Consider the following 21228-nt stretch of genomic DNA (forward strand, 5'->3'; position numbering starts at 1 on the left):
ACTGTCGACACCAGTGTTAATACCAATGTTTCATGTGTCGTTTCTAACGTCTTAATATTTCAACTCTAGATAACTCTTTAAGTGTTACAATATCTATAGAGGATGTCCGTCTTTAATCTAAGATCCAGGTAACTTTTTAATGACATGTTGAAGGTGAAAAACAAAATGCAAATCCTGTCTGGTGATTGTTTATGGCTACTGGATTCATATGCCTCCAGAAGATCTTATTTCAGTTTTTTAAATTGGTAGAGCATTGCATTTGACCATATTTCAGTTTCAAATAATCAAGTTTGGGCACGGCACGGTGGCACAGTGGTTAGTACTACTGCTTCACAATGCCAGGGACCCGGTTTTGATTCCGACCTTGAGTGATCATGGGCGGGATTCTCTCCTACCGGCGTGGTGGGCCATACCGGCGGCAGGAAGTGGCGTGAACCAGTTCGGCGTCGATCCGCCCAGAAGGTGCGGAATCCTCCACACCTTCAGGGGCTATGCCGGCGCCAGCAGGGTTGGCGTGGCACCAGCTGGCACCAAAGGGCTTGGCGCTGTGCTAACTGGTGGCGAAGGGCCCCCGGCGCGTGTTGGCGCATACGCGGGAGCGCCAGTGGGTGCTGGTGTCATCCCAGCACATGTGCAGGGGGGCTCTTCTCCGCACCGTCCTTGGCGGACCGTTACATCGGCGCGGAGGGAAAGAGTGCCCCTATGGCACAGGCCCGCCCGCAGATCTGTGGGCCTCGGTCATGTGCCATGTCACTGTGCCCCCCCCCCCGAGGCCAGATCCCCCCCCCCGAGGACTCCGCAGGCCGCACAGCCAAGTCCTGCCAGTACGGACCTGATGTAATATACACCGGTGGGACAGGCCAAAAACGGGCAGCCACTCGGCCCATTGCGGGGTGGAGAATTGCGGGGTGGGCCACTGCCAGCGGCCTCGAATGGCGCAACGCGATTCCTGCCCACGCCAAAAACCCGGCGCCGGAGAATTTACCAGCCGGCGGCGGGCGGGATGCCACTGCCCCCCAGCGATTCTCCGGCCCGGCAGGGGGTCGGAGAATCCCGTCCCGTATGTATGGAGTTTGCACGTTCTCCCCATGTCTGCATGGGTTTCCTCCGGGTGCTTCGGTTTCCTCCCATAGTCCCTAACTATATGCAGGTTAGGAGGATTGGCCATGATCAATGCGCAGAGTTACGGGGTTAGGAGAGGGGAGTGGGTCAAGGTAAAGTGCTGTTTTGGAGGCTCGGTACAGACTCAATGGGCTGAATGGCCTCCTTCTACACTTTCGGGATTCAATGGAATTTATGTATCTTGCGAAAAATGAACAACATTATTCAGTCATTTATTCACAGTAGATATGCTTCTACTTAACTCCTCAAGTCAATAAAATACAAAAAATTATAGCAACTCCAAGAATAAAGTTAACTTTTTATAAATAAAACACTATTTATTTTCCCAGTATTCCCTATCAGTGTGAGAGCTCAATTAATCTTTGCTGTTTTTTGTAAATTCAAAGATATTTTCTGTCTTGCCGGGTTTCAAACTGTTTCCTCTGAGATTTTCAAACAGATTCTCAGATTTAAGTGGAGTATTGAGATAAATAGCAAAACAGTGCAAATGTAGGGAATCTGAAATGAAAACAGAAAAATATGGAAAAGGTGCAGGTCAGTCAGCACCTTTGGAAAGAACCGACTGTGTGTAATGAAAGCAAAAAATCCTCAAAGTGGGAAGAGGGACTAATTGGATAACTCGGTCAAAGAGGCAGCAACAGGCACAATGAGCTTAATGGTCTCCTTTTGTGCTGTCAGTTTCCATGAAATGCATAGCACATCATTTTGAATCTGAGAGAAGGACAGATCAAATGCTATTTCAAAGATTATACCCAGAACTTTCGGGATCCTGGATATCTCCTCATTTTGAAATTTGAAAAGGAGCTGGCCATTAAGTCCAAACAGAAGGGCAATCAAACTGGTCGTTGTTTATGTTTGAACCATTCTTTTATCAAGCCCATAATCTACAAAATTTGTAATGTTATTTAGAAATATTCTTTGCTCAAGAATCTGTATTGCAATTGTGAATTTTTAAAAACCGCTTATAATAATGATGTTCATTATTTTCACAAGTAGACTTATATTAACACTGCAATGAAGTTACTGTGAAAATCCCCTAGTCGCCACATTCCGGCGCCTGTTCGGGTACACGGAGGGAGAAATCAGAATGTCCAATTCATCTAACAGCACGTCTTTCGGGACTTGTGGGAGGAAACCAGAGCACCCGGAGGAAACCCACGTAGACACGGGGAGAACGTGTAGACTCCGCACAGAGAGTGACCCAAGCCAGGAATCGATCCAAGGACCCGGGCACTGTGAAACAACAGTGCTAACCACTGTGCTACCGTGCCGCCCTCTGTTTATGGCTGGAGCTTGTACAATGATATACGAAAATATATAGGGCGCGATTCTCCCAGAGGGGGAGAAATCGTAAGGCTGGCATCAAATCCGGGCGGGTTTGACGCCAGCCCCCCCCCCCCTCCCCGACCGGGAACCGATTCTGGTCCCCGGTCGGGGCTAGCATGCCGCCGCCGTAAACTCCCGCTTGCCAGAGTTAGCGCCGGCTGACGCGTCATATGACGTCAGCCGCGCATGCGCGGATTGGAAGACTCCAACCCGCGCATGCGCGGATGACATCATTGCGCATTTGCGCGAAACCCGCGCATGCGCAGGCCGGGATGCCCCTCAGCCGCCCCGCGAATGGATACAGCGGGGCGGCAGAGGGACAAATAGTGCACAGGCATCGGACCCGCTGCCCGCGATCGGTGCCCACCGATCGCGGGACCATGGCACCCTTGGCACGGCCGTGGTACTGCCGTGCCAATCGGTGCCATGGTTTTAAAAATCGGGACTTTACGGCCGGTTTTACGAACGGCCAGACCAGGTGTGTTTGCCGTTCGTAAAAACAGCCGTAAAGGGCTGGGAACTCGGCCCATCGGCCAGCTGAGAATCGCTGCTGGCCGTAAAAAAACGGCGGCAGCGATTCGTATCGGGAGTCGGGCGTGGGGGGGGGGGGGGGGGGGAATAGCGGGAGGGCGTCGGGCCAGCGTGGCCATAAAATTTTACGAGCCACGCTATTCTCCGCACCATCGTGAGTGCGGAGAATTGCGCCCATACTTTTTGTCACAACCATCTACAGCTACAGTTATCAGCTGATAACATAAAATGCATGTGAAGTCATTGCTGTAAATTTCTAATCATTCCTCTAACATGTTCAAAAGACAAATATCTATGATGACAGTACAGCTTTACTTCAATTATTCTTATTTGTTCTGCCATACAGGTGTTTTCCACGACTATCTGTTCAGAGCAAGATTGGTCTCAATAACAGATATTGTGCTGATTTTTCTTCCACTTACCTCATACTGTGTGTATGATTATACTTTTCAGAAGGAAGGAATACATTTATTGCATCAAGTTCCAGGGACACTGTGAATTACTGTGTAGAGTTGGAGATATTGCTTATGGAAATAGTCAGCTGCCTAACATGACTATCAATCTCTTCAATCATCACCAGATATTGATTTGTGACCAGTCGAAACCAACCATTTCTTATTTAGTTCAGTTTCAACAAAGGGATGCACCTCAAACCCAATCTATCCTCTTCAAATGTTTACCAATCTACTGTGTACTTTAAGCATTTAATACTTTTATTTCTGGTTTCCAATATTTGTATGTTATCTGGAATTTGTATATAGATTTGAGCCTTAAAAAGTTAAAGAAATGTCCCCATTCACTTGTTTTAAGGTTGCAGCTTTCCTGACACATTTTGGCAGTTCCATTTTGGGTGAATAATGGTGCAAAAGTGACCTTGCAATTCAGAAGCCTACTTATCACCCAAAGCAATGAGATGTGATTCCTCCACTCTCCAGAAAGCCATCTTGGATCAATATAAGCACAACCCAAAGAGGAATTTTACTTTTCCTCATGATCCCTTCATGATCTCCCGTTTGCTGTCCTTTGTCTGCAACTCAGAGGGCAGGCGGCTGATGACTTTCCATGCGCTTGAAGTGGTGGCCGACAGAATTCCAGTGAAGGCTGTTCCATATCCCTGTATTGTTTGGAATGGAAGCTTCCTGCTTTCTTATATTTACATATTGGGACCATGGACCATACCACCGCTTCTTAAGCAATTTCATAGAATCATAGAATCCCCACAGTGCAGAAGGAGGCTATTTGGCCCATCAAGTCTGCAGCGACCCTCTGAAGGAGCACCCCACCAAGAGTCAGGCCCATACCCTATCCCCGTAACCCTGTAAACCTACCTAAACTTTTAGACACTAAGGGGCAATTTATCATGGTCAATCCACCAAAACGTTTTTTTTTATTCGTTCATGGGACTTGGGCATTGGCTGCGCCAGCATTTATTTCCCACCCATAATTGTCCTTGAGGTGGCTGTTAAGAGTTAACCACATTGTTGTGGGTCTGGAGTCACATGTAGGCCAAACCAGGGAAGGACGACAGATTTCCTTCCCTAAAGGACGTTAGTGAACTAGGTGGGTTTTTACAACAATCGACAATGGTTTCTTGGTCATCATTTGGCTTTTTAAATTTCAGATTTTTATTGAATTCAAAATTCGCCATCTGCCGTGGTGGGATTTGAACCTTGGTCCCCAGAGCATTACTCTGGGTTTCCGGATTACTAGTGACAAAACCACTACACCACCACCTTCCCAATACCACTACCCACCACCTCTCAACTTTGGACTGTGGGAGGAAACCGGAGGAAACCCACGCAGACACAGGGGGAAAGTGCAAATTCCACAGAGTCACCCAAGGCCGGACCTGAACCCGGGTCCCTGGCGCTGTGAGGCAGCAGTGCTAACCACTGTGCCACCATCCAGTCCTCTGTTTGCTGTTTGTATTTGGGGTAAACTGCCTGATGCTGACTGAAACTGTTACAGATTACAATCAAAAGATAGTATGTCACAGAAGAAGACCAGTTGGCCCATTGTGCTTGTGTGGGTTCTCTGAAAGAGTCAATTCGACCCACTTCACTCGTCTTTCCCCGCAACCCAGCGATTTGTTCTTCTTTTGAAAGGGTCCATCTTTGAAAATTACCAGAAGGCATTTTGTTATAGGTAAAAACAGACATAATTGTATGGATTTTTTTTTTAAAAGGTATTTCCTTCCTCATCACTTTGCTCCTTCTCCTCCTGAAGATGTAGATTATTGCATGAATTCCTTTCCTGTCTCCTTTCTTACCAGCAGTGTGGCTGTCGACACTGGAGACCAACTCACCACTACCTTCTCTAGGACAATTATGGATGAGCAATAAATACTGGCCTTGCCAGTCACACTCACGTCCCATAAAATAATTTTTTTAATGCCTTTGTAACGCTTTTACATGCACGGAAATGGTAAAACATTGTGGATTGAACAGTGAATTACAAGCCCCTTATCTTCTGCTTTTTGACAACTCTCCATCAGTACTCTATCAGGATCTGGTGATACACAGCTGCCACTTAAACCAGAGATAAAGCATTCACCTGCTTAACCAACCAGATCACCATCTGCAATATGTTGATCTGTAAAATCAGATTTCACGTTGAATAATCACACAGCTGAATTTAGCAATTTGCAAAAGGAAAGACAAATTCTTTACATAAGTGATGGTTGTTTAGTTTGGTGTTCTGAGACTGAAGCACATTGAGCGTTGCTGACGGAATATTAATGCTAAAATGAGAATGAATTTGCATAAAACACCGAGACGTATTAAGCAGCATGTGTTGGAATGATAAGGGGATTAAGGAATTCTACAGGGACTCTTCCACGAATATATCTTTAAATAAGAAACAGAGGCAAGATTCTTTTGCAAATCTAGAATATTTGACGAAAGAACAAATTAAGCTTATTGAATTGTGCTGAAATATGAGGAACTCTCTCACCATTCTAAATGGGTCAAAAGTATCCATGATGTAGGAAGCAAAGTTTTAAATGTTTTTGTGCTATTTTGAAATTAGTAGACTGGTGAACAATTATGTATCTCAGTATCTGACATACCCAGTCCCACATGAAGTGCTCCCCAAATCAGTGCTCACACAGACGTATGACCTGTGTGCAGATTCACAAGCTGCCTAACACCAGTCACAGAATGGCCAAGGTTTAGGGTCCTAACGGCTGCACCAGTATCTCTAACCCCAGTATAAATTGATTCCAGTCACTCCAAAGCAAGTGGAGATCCAGTGCCTGGTCTTTCTTGCAAATCTAATAACATGAACAGTGGATCTTATTTCCAATTTACTTACAGTTATGCAGGGTAATAGTCATAGTGTGCTGACCCAGATACATAAGTGATGACAGCATTGCTAATGCAGCATATGCTATACATGGTAGATACCGGGGGCTGGATTTCCATGCCAGAGGGAGGAATCGGGAGACGGGACTAATTCTGCCATCACAATCTTGCCTCTGTTTTAAGACTGCTAACATTGTACTGGGAGTCCAGGCCCTAAGTAGCCTGGAGACAGTGGCTGGCCCAAGGTGCAAATTGGAGGCCAGCAAAGTGCAGAGCAAGCAGGTAAAAAGTTTTGCCTCCATACCGCCAAAACACACAGAGGTCTGCCTCCAGTCTGCCAGCCACGTGTTTCTCGGCCATGTGCCGTTTACTGGCAGTGGGATTCTATCTTCCTGCCGATTGTCAATGTGATTTCCCATTGTAACCACACCACCGTGAAACCCACTGGCAGGGCTACACTGCCGGCAGGACAATTGAATCGCAACAACTGGAGAATTCCAGCGAATGTGATGCCCCAAATGCAAACAGTGGCGCACCTACGTACAGTTGAACTTTTGTACTATTTTAATTCCCCTCCTCACCCTTCTCCTTGCTCCTTACTCTCCTCAACCACTCATCCCTCACCCATAATCTACTTTCGGAACAGAACTTGCATGCTCTATTCTCACAATTAGAAGCTATTAAACACCCTATAAAGCTACCTGAGTAAACAAACAAACGCTTCAAACGATTTGTGTGACAAACGCAAACATTTGTGAATAATAGGATGTGTCTGTGCATAAATCATTGAAGGTGGAAAGACAAATGAAGAGAACATGAAACAGAACCTTATTTGTATAGTAAGCAGTTAGGATCTAGAATACACTGCCAGAAGTTTGGGGACGTAGGTTCAATAGAGATATTCAAAACAGAATAGATTTTTTTTATATAAATGTTTTTTATTGGGTTTTTGAACAAAATATATTTACCGTTATGTACACAGGATAAGAGATTAAGAGACAGATATTTATATATACACATATATAGAAGAGAAGGGCACACCCAAACATACCACAGAAAATAAAATAGTAAATAATAAAAAAGAAAAAAAATACAATAAAAAATAAAATAGAATAACTGGTAGGGTATTGTGCACCAGCTCAACAGCAGCAACTCTGTACACCTGGCAAAATTATTTACAACGCATACGTGGGCAACTGTTGGTGGGGGGAGGGTGGGGAGGGGTGGAGACTGGGGAGGTAAATATACATTTGGGACAGATTATTGTAGAGTAAACGGTTAATGAGACAATGGTGTTCATGATGTAGTGAGCATGACATCAGGGTCAGATAACCAAGATACTCCAAGGGAGCAAGACGCAAAACAGTCTGTCCAGAAAATAATGTACTTGCCAAGAGGCCTTGGATATAATAATAATAATAGAGTTTTAAGAAAATCTTAATATAGATTATGTCTGAATCACTCATAATGTAAGAGAAACCTTATCCTGCTGGAAGATAACACAGGTAAAGGACAGCAATCCAAACCAATCATTATCCGAAAAAGGGCACCTCAGAGAGCTAGCACAAACATAATGAGCCAAATGACCTCCTTCCATTCTGTCACCATTCCATGATTCTAATTAAGCAGTTGGCTTGCAGTCAAGTGCCCACAAAACTCTCCAAGTAAACAAGTAGACTTCAAAACTGCCACCTCAATAGACATCCAGACTGAAAACATAAAAGGGGGAAGAAAAAATATTTACACATTGTTATTATACCAGACTATTGTTTCAGTAATGTGAATAGTACATTATCTCTTCATCTATTCGATGAACTTTATAAAGGTGTTTCCACATTTACAATATCGATCTTTTACTTGATAGCTTCATTGTCGGCTGGCATAAATAACAATCTGCCGAACATTGTTTAAGGAGTAATTACATCTTCCAATCACAGCACAGTAAGTACTTACTGACCACATAAATAGCTCTTGATACATTATTTAATGATGAACTGTAAAGGAGACAATGGGCTGGATTCACCGTTTTTGAGTCTAAGTGCAGAGGATCTGTCGCATTTTATGTCAAAAGAATCTGCGCCGCCCCCTCACCGACCCTGTGACCGGTGAAGGGCTAACAGCTGCACCGCATAAAACTCCCAGCTCCCACAATAAAAAGGGCTGGAGAATGGCCGGGTCCCTGCATGTGCACGGCGACGACCTGCAGCGGTTGCACTGTAAAACATGGCAGTGGTTGCGCTGTAAAACATGGCACTGGCCGTGCATGGACCAGATCTGCCATATGTGTCCCTATGACAGCAACCACCCCCAACCCCCCGCCCCTACCCCCCCCTCTCCCCGGCCAGCCGTCACTACACCCACTGATGCCGCAGGTTCCTTGACGGTGGTTGATGCGAATAACAAGAAACCTTGTTGAACGTGGTGGGCTCGGAAGATTACATCACCACCCAATAGCTCCTCCACCACAAAATATGTCTGGGAGGAATGTGGAAAATACCACTCATAGATTCTATGAGGGGGAAGACTGAGGGAGGGAGGATTCACATGGAAAGATAGAAAAAAGAAGCAGGTGGAGACCATTCGGCCCTTAGAGCCTACTCCGCCAATCATTTTGACCATGCCTGATCATCAAGTTCAATACCCTGATCCTGCCTTCCCTTTAGCCCCAAGAGCTATCCTCATTCCTTCTAGAAATTACACAACGTTTCTGCCTCGACAACTTTTTGTGGTAGTGAATTCCACAGTTCCACCACTCTCTGGGTGAAGACGTTTCTCCTCACCTCAGTCCAAAAAGGTTTACCCCTTATCCTCAAACTATGACCCCTAGTTCTGGACTCCCCACCATCAGGAACATTCTTTCTGAATCTTAGGATTATAGAAATTTCTATGAGATCCCCTCTCACTCCTCTACACTCCAATGAATATAATCCTAAACGATTTAGTCTCTCTTAGTTGAGAGCAATGGAAATAAATGCATCAGAATGGTACTTCAATAGCAATGTCATATTTGGGAGAAACAGTACATAGGTTTGAAGTTTATCAGTATTTTCTCAGCGAGATCATGATATAAATCTTCTGTCAGTTGTTTGACCATCCTTAATCATTGGCAATAACAAAACCAGTGTTAAATAACCATGATTGCCAGGTTGTTAATATTGCTTGCCTTGTGATGTGAAACAAGAATGATCTGGACTGCAAAGGGTTAATGTGTCTATTGAAAGCCCTTTAAAATACCAGCTCTTCGGGAGAATTTAGTGACGCAGGAGAGCTAATTAATTGTATCCAGGCACAAATACCTGCTGCCTAAGTTGCTATGGATACTCGGCAAGGATTGTGCCCCCCATAGTTTCATTCATTCACTAAGATTGGGTCATTTTGATTACAGTTTTTTTATACACAATTTGGAAGGTTGAAGGTGCTTATACAATAGGAAAAAATAACTGGAAATGCTGAACTCTGACATTTCAGACAGAAAATGGAGAGCAGATGGAAAAGAGAAAAGGCACATTAATGTATGGGGTGTCAACATTTCATCAGGCCTGAATAGTGGAAATTATGCCTCTTCAAGGAATAGAAGAAAATGAGAGGCACGGCAGGTCAGTGGTGGTAATACTTAAAATGATAAGTCAGAGATGCTGACTCCGGACACACCAAGGCAGCCTGTGATATTTATGCCCAGATATTTGTCTGAAAAGCTGGCAAGAGGTCACACTTAATGGACAATATGAAGATGAGCATAATCATGGATGAAAATGAAAATAACACATATGAAAATTGCTAAATAAAATGAAAAGCCTTGAGAAAGATTCACACTGCCCAACCTGACCTCAGCCCCCACCCCCTCCTCCACCCCCTCCTCCACCCCTCAGGGTGATGAAGGAAGCAAAAGACCATAAGTAACTCATTCACTCCCTTTTGTAGAATCCCTACAGTGCAGAAGGAGACCATTCAGCCCATTGAGTCTTCACCAACATCTGAAAGAGCACCCTACCGAGGTGTACCCCCACACCCCTCACTCTGTCCTATCTCTGTAACTTTGTAACTTCATCTGCACATTCCTGGACACGAAAGGGCAATTTTAAATGGCTAATCGACCTATCCTGCACATTTTTGGACTGTGGGAGGAAACAGGAAAAAACCCACGCAGACACAGGGAGAACGTGCAAATGTCACACCGACGAGGTGGAATCGAACACGGTCCCTTGGTCCTGTGAGACAACTGTGCTAACCACTGTGCACCCAAAGTACCTATACCATCACATAATCAGGTCATGCCTGATCTTTACATTTATTCTATTTCTTTGCACATTCCACCGTCCGTATGCAACAAAAACAATCAGTGCTAGAAATCTAAAATCTGAATTGATCCAGTCCTTTGAGGAAAACAGGTTCCTGATTTCCGTTCCCCTTTGTGTGAAAGCATGATTTTAATCTTAAATATCCAATTTAAGACTGTGCCCTCTTTACTGAGTTTTTCCCTCAGTGGATAGTATCCCTGTCTCTGAGCCAGATGCTCCAAGTTCAAGTCCAACTCCAGGACTTGATGGCCAAGGAAGATGCTTTCAAAACTCAACCAGACAGCTGGGGTATGTAATCTGCAAATCCTTCCAACTGCCAATTGGCAAGCAGTAAAAGTTGGAGAGATTCCTTGTCAGCCATGCGATGTGAAGAATGTTGCCGTCTCTACCATCACTACCCATAGCTTCAGACTACAACATGCATGTAAAAGCGCATGTTGCCACAGCAACTCCGATTCCGAATGAACTGTAACACGTGGCTGCTGACTGAGTTTCCCCTACCAATCAAAATAGTTCATCTGTATATCTAGCCAATTAAACTCCTTCTTGATGAGGACCAAAATCAAGATGTGGAAAGAAAATGGACACGTGTATGAAGAATAAAGTTTGGATAAAAGGAAGCTAGTCCATTAGGACAGGCAAACGCTGCAACAATGGACCTGCTTGGTACAGTCATGTATTTTTGGGGAAGAGGTGCAAACTGGCTATGCGGGTCTGAGATTAGCGGTAGTGGCAGGGGGAAATTGGTGATAGCCAAGGGAATGATGATTTGGTATTTGATTATGGGAGCATGGTGCAGAGGTATATAGGAGGAGGCATCAAGTAGCTGCTATTCAGGTTCAACCAAGTAGATGCTCTTCTGCCATAAAACAACAGTATCAATCCTATCAGAAGGTTTGAGGGAAGAGAAGGAAAAAGAATGGAGGATTGGGTGTCTGCACCATCAAAGGGAGACGGGCTGGAATGAGCAAGAGAGTGGAGAAACTCAAATCACTAACCTCACCAACCTTCTGAAAGGAAGTAGTGAGAGAGGATGAGAGGTACTGATTGAGAGAAAGCAGGATGCTCATTGACAGGCAAATGAAGCTGATCATATTGTCATGATGATGCTGTATTGATCGCACGCCCGCTGATTATTAAGTGTAAGGACAATTGTCAGTTAATCAACTTGGTCATTTTCTCATGAATTATTACACATCATCTTTTGTGACCTTTTTCAATTGATGGTTTGTTCTTGTAACATTTATGAGTAGAAATATGGGGGAGTTATTGACTGTTTTTCAAAGCAATAATAATAAATTATTATCCCAAAGAGAACCAAAATACCTGAAATGACTGACAGACAGAAACTACTGGAAATGCAGTGCCTTTTTTGTTTAACTTGAGGGATAATATTTTTTACTTGTAACCAAAACCTTCAGTTCATAGTTTGGGAGAGAGAGTATTACCTTTTGTTCCATTGCCTGTTGATATTACAGACTGAAGACTGCACTCACTGATGTAAATTACCCTAACATTGATTCTAGCATCGACTGCTTTTCAGGTGGTCATTTTAATGAAACAACGATAGCCTTTGAGTAATGCTTTGATACCATGAGCTGGATTTCCATTACAGAATATAGTTCTACCCATGCTGTGCTTCTTAATATCAGATCAACCTGCTAATGGCTGCCTGCAGAGAAGAATTAACATGTGCAGAAATCGTAATGTGAAAAAGGGAAATAACAAACTCGCCATCATCTTAACCCATTCGGTAATACATGAGCCTCGATTTTGTAGTCAGCGCTGAAGGCACAGTGCTCTCTTCTGACCTAAAACAAAGCTGCCCACAAAGATTTGGTGGGCCCTAGAGTATCAATTCCCCCCCTACTTTGATGAGACTTTCAATATGGCGCCATCTGTAGGAAATCAGTGGTATCCAGCAACAGTGAAATCATCAAGCAGGCAGTGCAGCCAATCAGATTGAAGAATTCTGACAGACAGCGAACCAGCAGAGGTTTTCACTTTTTAATCATTTCACAAAAAATTAAAGTTGAGTCATACATCAAGAATTAAGGTTGAATCTGAAATACCATGGACAAACTTACAAAAAAAATGTAATTGATTTTTTATTCTTTTAAAAACCATCTGGATTCTCCAATTTTGAGGCTATGTATGGAGCATGGCCAGGATTCTCCCTTCTGGGGACTAAGTCCCCATGTCAGGAAAACGGGCGTCAATGACTCTGGCGTCAATGCCCCCCCTCCCAAAGATGAGGAATTCTCACCTTTCTAGGGGGCTAGGTTGATGCCGGAGAGGTTGCTGCCGCTCCAGCTGGTGCCGAAGGAATGGCACGAGTTCGCGCATGCACAGAATGGCCGGTGTGGTTCCGCGCATGTGCAGACCGGCTGGCGTATTTTTGTGCATTGTGTATTCTCTTCTCCGGGCCGGCAACCTGCAATATGGCGGAGCCCTACAGGGGCCCAGGGCAGAAGGAAGAAGTGCCCCCATGGAACAAGCAAAGCACGCCCATAGATTGGTGGACCTCGATTGCGGGCCAGGCTATCGTGGGGGTCCCCATGGGGTCGGATCCACCGAGGACTGCCCACGCATACCCAGGACCACTGCCAGGTCCTGCCGTTGTGTGAGTTGAGTGACTCATGCCAGCAAGACTGGCCAAAAATGGACGGCCGCTCAGCCCAGCGGGGCCCCGGAGAATCACCGGGGGCCGCTGCCAATGGCCCCCGACCGGTGTGACGGGAATCCTGCCCCCGCCCAAACAACGCCGCCAGAGAATACGGTGGGGGGGGGGGGCAGAGAATCCGGCCCCACGTGTCTCGTCTTACAACAAAAATGTTGGCGGCACCCCCACACTGATGCTCCACCTGGTGGTGGGGCTAGCAGCCACCCCACATAAATCCCCGGCGATCTTGACAGAAACGGATGGAGAATTGCTGGGTCAGTGATCGCGCATGCGCACGGCGGCGACCTACCGCGTTCGTGCTGCACAATATGGTTTCGGCTGCGCCCGGACATGGCCTACCAGATAGTGCCACTCCGTAACTCTACTCGCCACCCCCCACCAGTCCCCCCAGCCCCTGCTGAAGCCCCCCCCCCCCCGGCCAGCAGACACAGTCCGCAGCCACCATACGAGGTTGACGAAACCTCAGACCACAAGTGATTCACACCATCGGGAAGTCAGCCCATCAGGGGTGGAGCATCGGTGGAGGGCCTTCAGGTGAAGTCCTGAGGCTGCCCCAACGGTGTGTGGCGTACTCAGCGATGACGCCATTTTGGAGGGGGCAGAGCATCAGAAATCTGGCACCGCCCCCGATTTCGGTGTCAAAAGGGATTCTCTTTCCAATCGCCGAATGCGATTTCGGCTTCGGCAATCGGAGAATCCTACCCTTAGAATTTTAAATCAGAGAATGAAGGGAATGACACAATGCAGTTAAAAACGTTTTTTTTTCAGGACCAGAGAGGGTGGTCAGCAAATATTGTAACTTAGTTCACCGTTAAATATTCAGATACACTTCATTCGACAAGGCATGATTTCAATGTCCTTTATGGTGAGAATAGGCCATAAAGTGTTGAAGTTAAAGACTTCAGTAGCACTAAACAGGGTATCAGTAACACCATGTCCAGATTTTTGTATTTAGCTGGACATGTACAGGCGCTGGAAGCCAATGTTAGTTTTACACAGCAGTACCAGTTAATGGTGACAGTTTCACTGCCAACACAACAGCAAATTCTGGGCCATAGGACTTTGATCTCAGGTATCAATATAATGTCTTAGGTATCAATGTCATGTTCATTTTATCCTGGGATCAGCTCTTGTGCTACAGTAGCTTGCAAAACACCAGTGGAGACAACTTCAGCTGACGTTGATCTCCCAGTCCTTTGAGACCAGTAGCTCCCGAAAGCACAGCAAAGCTTTGCAAAAAGAATTCTTTATCGATGGACAGATTGCCGTGTGCTCATTCCAACAGACTTTGACCGGCAGCAAATCTGTCAGAGAATTTCAGGAACAAAGGGACAGAGATTCCCCAACTTTGTAGCAGTTATTTTTTTTACAAATATTTTGAACTGTTACAAAATATTGAGCTGCAGCTGTGGTGCGAGTTGGACCGGAATGATCAGACACACCTTCAGTTCTCGACTCAAAAAGGTCTGCCTCCAGAATTCACAGGCTTTCCTTCATGGTTCTCGCAGTAATGGACATGAAGCCAAAATATGTCTTCTCACAACGCTCCAGCATGGCTTCGGATTTCATACAATGTTCAGGCACGTGCTTTAAAAAGGTTACCCATGTCAGTGACTACAGCTGTGTGGCTCACCATGACATTTTAAAGTTTATTGCATGGAACATCCTCACTTTTTTTCTTGTTGCGGAGATAATTCCTACCGCAGTCACTGATTGATGCCCTCAGCTGACTCTGGCTCTATGGCTTTCTAGCTGCTATTCCTGCTCCCGGTTCACATCCATGGACATTTAAGCCTCTGCTGCCGACCTGCATTTGGTAGCCTCGTAACTTCGGTCAATCTTCAAATATTACAGTAAACATGCTGAAATCTGCCCCCCCCCCCCCCCCCCCCCCCCCCAATTTGGTCCAAGTGTATAGAGCAGATCAGCTCGATGTATGGTGTTTTTTATGTTCAACATTTTGGGGAAGGTGGTGGTATTAGGTGGTCAAGTCATTAGGTTAATAATCCAGAGGCCCAGGCAAATTCTCTGGAGATGTGGGTTCAAATCCCATACAGGTCAATTCATAAAATCTGGAATTGAGAGATAATCTCAGTAAAGGTGACCATGACAATTATCATCAAACTGTTATAAAACCATCTGGTTCACTAATGCTCTTGAGGGAAGGAAATCAGTCGTCTGGCCTACATGAGACTCCAAATTCAAAGGTAGTTGACTCTTAACTACCTTCTGAAATGGCCTAGCAACAAATGCTGGCTTTGGCAGTGATTCCTATATCCCATGAACAAGTAAAAAAAAACAAATTTGGAAGTTGACCAATAAAACCATTATCCAGTCAGATCTATGCTGCTTCCCTTGTGCGTTTTGTTTTATTTGTGATGCTATCCTTGGTTTGATGTATGCAATGTTGCATATGCCAGAAATGTGACATAATAGGGTAAATGAGCATATTTTATACAGTTCACCAATGCAATGGCACCCACTGAACACCAACTATGAATGTCTAGCAGAGGAGTTTTCGTAAAAGAAAGATGTAATTATTGCTATCAACTGTATGCACAATGTCACTTCAATATAAGTATTGATTGGACTTTGTAAATATTCCTGTAAGCTGGGCGACACGGTGGCGCGGTGCTGCACCGCTGCCTCACTGGGCAAGGACCCAGGTTCGATTCCAGCCCCGGGTCACTGTCTGTGGGCAATTTGCACATTCTCCCCGTGTCGACATGGGTCTCACCCCCACAACCCAAAGATGTGCAGGGTAGGTGGATTGGCTACACTAAATTGCCCCTAAATTGAAAAAATATATATATTCCAGGGGCCACGGATAATGTAGAATGGGAACAATCTCAACAAATTTCACGGAAGACCTCTGGTGGTGGCCACGGTCTAATCAGTCGCACGTGAAGTGGCCCCTGCCTAGTGGTGTCAGTTTTGCTCCTTTTTGCCAGATTAATGGGTGATTCTTATGGATAAAGTGTGAGGAGAGTGGAGGATGATTGTTTCTCCTGTAGATTGGAATGACGATAGGGTATCAAATTTGGTTAAAACCGGTGAGAGCCCTGGATCAGGAGTTGGAGAATACCCCTGGTGTAGTAGCAGTGAGAAAGATGCCAGAGGGTGAAGGATCGTCGTCAACTGCCAAACTGCTGTGGAGCAGCTGCTGAGCTTTATTAAAGAAGAATTTCGGCGGCAGCAAATGGAGATGCAGGGAGACTGCATGAATGCGATTGAGGGGGCAATAGCACCTCTTCGTAGGACTTTGGATGGGTGGAGGAGCGCTTGGAGGCACAGGGAGCAATGATCCAAGAGATGGAAAATGTGGTGTCGGACCAGAGTGATCGGATTGTGTCATTGGAGGCAGATCCTGGGTGAGGTCTGTAAGGTGCTGCGTGCGAGGGTGAATGTACAAGAGAATCGGTCTCGGCGGCAAAATCTTTGTATTGTGAGCCTTCCCGAGGGAGTGGAGGGAACGAGTGCAATGGGATACATCGCAAGGATGTTTGCAGAATTGGTGGAGGGGAGTCTTCAACAAGGCCCCAGAGGTGGACCATGCCCACAGGTCCTTGAGGCAGAAGCCGAGGCCTGGGGAGCCGCCGCGGACGGTTATTGTGTGTATGCACAAGTTCCAGAACTAAGAAAATTTTTTGAGGTAAGCTAAGGTGAGTCAGGACTTTAGCTGGAAAGGAAATCGGATTTGGATCTACCAGGTCATTGGTGCTGTCCTGGCCAAGAGTTGGGCAGGGTTTAATAAGGCAACGTAGCTCTCTTTCGGAGAACAGTTCGGTTGGGGATGCTGTACCCGGCCAAACTTTGGGTAACTTTCAAGGGCCGGGAACATTATTTCTTGACGCCGGAGGAGGCGAATGACTTCATATGAGGTTGAGGTTGGACTGAGCAGGACACTTTTGTACTGTCTGTATATTTTGATATATGTATACCTTGTGTGCCTTTTATACCTTTTGTACGGTTTCTTATTGGTTATGTTTGTGTTTACATGGGTTCTTGAGGGTAACTGATAATTCTGTGGGCTTTTTTGGTGGTTGCCTTACTGTTGTGGGCGTTTATGCACTATAGGCTGTGGGTATGGGACATGGAGGGAGGAGACATAGGGGTGGGTCAAAGAGGGGATATGGCGGTGCTAATGGAATGCTTTGAGTCAACTCAATCTCCTCTTGTGCAAGGATGAGCCTGATACTATTTAAAATGGCACATCGAGTCCAAGTGACTCGGACCTGGATGAGTGGGTTCTTCCCGGGGGTAGAAGATGCGTGCGAGGGGTGCAGAAGGGGGCCAGCGAACCACATTCACATGTTTTTCAGGGTGTGCAAAGTCGGATCCCTTTTGGGAGGTGGTGTTTGAGAGCTTGTCGAGAGTGGTGGGGTCAAGATGGCTGCGGACCCTATGGTGGCGATCTTTTGGGGTATTGGAGGTGCTGGGGCTGCAGGAGGGGAAGGAGGCCGATATCGTGGCCTTCGCATCTCTGCTTGCCCGGCGACGGATATTATTAAATTGGACGTCAGCAGCGCCGCCAGGGGTAATGGCCCGGTTGGGGGATTTGCACAAAATTCTTATGCCTGAGAAGAAAAAGTTTGCCCTTAGGAGACCGTAGGAAGGGCCTTACTTGCGGTGTTGGCCACTGCTTTCCATGCTTAATGATTTTTTTGTTGTTGGGGGGGAGGGGAGATGGGGAGAGGTGAAGTCGGGGATTAAAAGGGGGGGAAATTAAACAAACTGTATGTGCTATGTTTATTTTGTGCAATGTTAATGTGTTTGAATGATTTTGGAATAAAATATATATATTTTTTTTAAATTTCACTTTGTTGACTGGATCTAATTAGTATGCATCTGAAAGTTGTTTTGGCAACTCACGGAATTACAACAATCATTATCTAAGAGAGAGAAAATATGCTGTGGAGTGTAGATTTTAGTGTGGAGTTGACATTCCTTTTCCAATTCCAGCCTTGCCTCTCAACCCCAGGACTGGCACACATTGTGTTTTGGCTCTCCTGAAAGATTTAGCGGTTATTACAGTGTTTGCGCCCTCTGCAAACAGGGCCACAAGATCACGTCAGTGAGTTTATTAGTTACGAAAATGCAAGACGAAAACAATAAAATGCAACATATATTCACACGGATTAGAAATTAGAAGTGAGCCCAAAAATAAAAGTTAAAGTTAGATACACAAATCAGTCTTTGGCTTGTCCGTGAGGAGTAGATGGTGAAAAGTTACGGCCGTTAAGTTGGGTGATTCCAGTAGCACTGACTTTAGCAGTTGTTTTGGCGATTCCTTGTTCTGCAGGTTAACTGAAAGGAATTGTCATATTTCCTTTTCAACTGTGCCTTTGCTGACTTGTTGCCAATAATCAGAGAAAGAGAGGCAGTTTACCTGCACACTGGGATGCCGAGCTAGTATACAAAGACCAGGGCAGCATTTGTTTTTACGCCCTCTCAAAAGTCACACGACTTTGCACACCCAGAAAACATATGAATGTGGTTCGCTGGCCTCCTTCCGCACCTCTCGCTCACATCTTCTACCCCCGGGAAGAACCCACTCATCCAGGTCCGAGTCACATGGCCGCATATACCATTTTAAACAGCATCAGGCGCATCCTTGCACAAGAGGAGATTGAGTTGACTCAAAGCATTCCATTAGCACCGCCATATCCCCTCTTCAACCCATCCCTCTGTCTCCTCCCTCCATGTCCTGGAAGGGAAAAACACAAACAAAAACACAAATAACTCACAGGAGATGCTTCATGTTGAGATGGTAATTGTCCTCCAATCCCTCTGCAAGAGATTACAGTTCAGTTTATTCAATGCATATCTTCCTTCAAAGTATCTCTATCTGAGAAAAAGGGTGCGATATTCTGTTGTCTCACCCTGGACTGAGTAAAGTGAATAAAGGAATTCCAGCAGGTGGTTACTTTGCAGGCTTAACCAATTTCTGCATGTTTGTCCTTTGTAAAAGAAACAACACAACTTACTTTAAATTTCAATATGTCTATATGTAATTTGGGGCTATAATCCATTGCCATGACACAATGTAATGTGCTGACATCACTGTTACTGTGAAGGAGAACTAAAATTTATTGTAGAATATCACTCTTGGACCATTTGTCCTGGTTAGTCTTCCAGATGGAATGCAATTACCAAGGCAAGCAGACTAGTGCTTTTCAAAAGAGGATGATATTATCTTGGAAATTAAAGAGGAGAGAGAAAGTTCATTGATGGTAAATCTTTCTCAGAAGGGTTGTTGAGTTGGTTGTCTCAGCTTTGGAGATACTGTGGTGTCCAGTCCAAGTCATATCCATTTATTATTAGGTTAATCCAACTAGTCTTTCAGATAAGGAGCTCTGCAGAGAGTGACATGAGTGTTAGAATACTACATCACTTTATTGTTCAGCATTGATTGAAAATGAGAAAGGGAGTGGGCGAACAGACTTCTCTGAGAAAACTCTGCAGGGGTGTCGCAATAAAATTTGACCCTATTTATCGGAAGATTTTCTGCTCTGAAGTAATCTTGCCTCAGAATGTTCCATGGTAACAATCAGCATCTTCTGATGAAGATTTCATTCTGTAGACATAATCAACTCACTGTGCAGGGTGATTATAAATTCGAATAATAGGCCTACTTATTGCAGTTGGAACATGTGGTAGAACATAGAACATAGAACAGTACAGCACAGAACAGGCCCTTCGGCCCTCAATGTTGTGCCGAGCCATGATCACCCTACTCAAACCCACGTATCCACCCTATACCCGTAACCCAACAACTCCCCCCTTAACCTTACTTTTATTAGGACACTACGGGCAATTTAGCATGGCCAATCCACCTAACCCGCACATCTTTGGACTGTGGGAGGAAACCGGAGCACCCGGAGGAAACCCACGCACACAGGGGGAGGACGTGCAGACTCCACACAGACAGTGACCCAGCCGAGAATCGAACCTGGGACCCTGGAGCTGTGAAGCATTTATGCTAACCACCATGCTACCGTATTTCCCAACTACATATCCTGGAACTATAGGAATGAATGTCACGGGCACTCGTGACACTGTTTGACATTTGAGCTTAATTCATCTCTACATTTTGCTTACTGAATCCCGAGCAGTGATAAAATCTGTCAGATCCTTTGGATTTATTTCTGATTTTAAACCAGGAATATCACGAAAGATTGTAGCTTTGTTTTCTTAGCGAGAATTGCTATGTGTTTGGTGTGACCTGATCTGTGCAGCGAGTGTACCTGTCCAAATGACAATTCATTGCTGCAAACATTATCTAGTTGAAGACAAGATCACTCAAAAAGAGTATGTTTCCCATCAGGATGACGATACAAGTTTGTTACATATTTTCACATTTCCTCTGGCTATGCCAGTAAGTAATTCTCTGCAGGACATGTCCAGTAAAATTGGGGCAGAATTTAATGCTCTTCCCCGAGGTGAATTAGGCAGTTAATGGGGATGACATTTAGTCGGGCATGAGAGTGGCGGGTGGGAAACCTGTCGCATTCTTGCCTCTGCCCCAATTGAATCTCATGGGCCATCGACTGTCCTCCTACCAGTCATCAATTGTGGCCCTCAGCTGGGTGGTTAATGCCCATTCAAGGGCCTCGTCCCTCTGCCGTGAATATTGACCTGGCTACGGACTTGCCATCCGGAAGCCAGAAAGCAAGCCCGTTGAAGTCCAGGATTCTTGATCTTGGTGGAAGGCCTGCCATTGTCCTGTTAAGTGCCTGATTGGCACTTAATTCAGTGGACCTTCCCAAAAGGAGGCAACATAAGTGAAATAAACCTCACGAGACCCACAGGGAGGACCCAATTGATCTCCCAGTGGGACTCGTGGAATATGAGCTACCTCCCGGCTGGAACTCGCTGCCGGAGGAGGTGGTAAAAGCAGGGACGAAAGTGACATTTAAGGGGCATCTTGACAAATACATGAATAGGATGGGAATAGAGGGATACG

This window comes from Scyliorhinus canicula, chromosome 19, assembly GCF_902713615.1.
Source record: "Scyliorhinus canicula chromosome 19, sScyCan1.1, whole genome shotgun sequence".
NCBI classification, from domain to species: Eukaryota; Metazoa; Chordata; class Chondrichthyes; order Carcharhiniformes; family Scyliorhinidae; genus Scyliorhinus; species Scyliorhinus canicula.